Source organism: Penaeus monodon, chromosome 20 (genome assembly GCF_015228065.2).
Source record: "Penaeus monodon isolate SGIC_2016 chromosome 20, NSTDA_Pmon_1, whole genome shotgun sequence".
NCBI classification, from domain to species: domain Eukaryota; kingdom Metazoa; phylum Arthropoda; class Malacostraca; order Decapoda; family Penaeidae; genus Penaeus; species Penaeus monodon.
Window position 1 is genome coordinate 2,495,289 of NC_051405.1, and position 520 is coordinate 2,495,808.

The following is a 520-nucleotide window of genomic DNA, read 5'->3' on the forward strand; positions in this document are numbered from 1 at the left end:
TACTACAATTGACAGGGTTTACTCAGCAAGGAATACACTAGAAAGAAAATCATGAGGAATAATTATATTTTTGGTAACTTCTTAAAATGCCAGCTGCAGACACAAGTTCGTCTGCTCTTTGGCTTTTTTGATTAGTTGGGCCTCCAGGTCTCAGCGCTCAGCCAAAAGCCACAAAATCTTTCATATCGTGGCAAGATCTCACTGGCAGTATATTGCTGATTAGGTAACTATAGTGAGGGCTCTTATTGCAGAGTTGCATGTTTGTTGGCCTGGTAATTCTTTTCAACTGGGACTGAGCAATGCCATTGGTAGAGCTGCTGCATGGAGTATGTACCTATGTTGCATATTCATCCTCCCTTGCTGGAGCTTTTCCTTTCTGCTCACTCTCAATCTTTTGCCAAACTGATTTTTACTTCTGGCAGGGATGGCGGCAATGTCCATGCGATCTCTCGTTTTGTTCTGGTGTGGATGAAGGTGTTGGTTTCTTTGTCTGTAATTACGTGTTGTTTCCCATTTATCC

The 520-nt window shown here is 42.3% G+C and overlaps 1 protein-coding gene across 1 annotated transcript in view; it reads left to right on the forward strand.

Moving 5' to 3' along the window:
• The window catches only part of LOC119585539 (28 kDa heat- and acid-stable phosphoprotein-like), a gene marked incomplete in the record, with an annotated part of 10,875 nt that overhangs the window by 714 nt on the left and 9,641 nt on the right, over nt 1–520 (forward strand).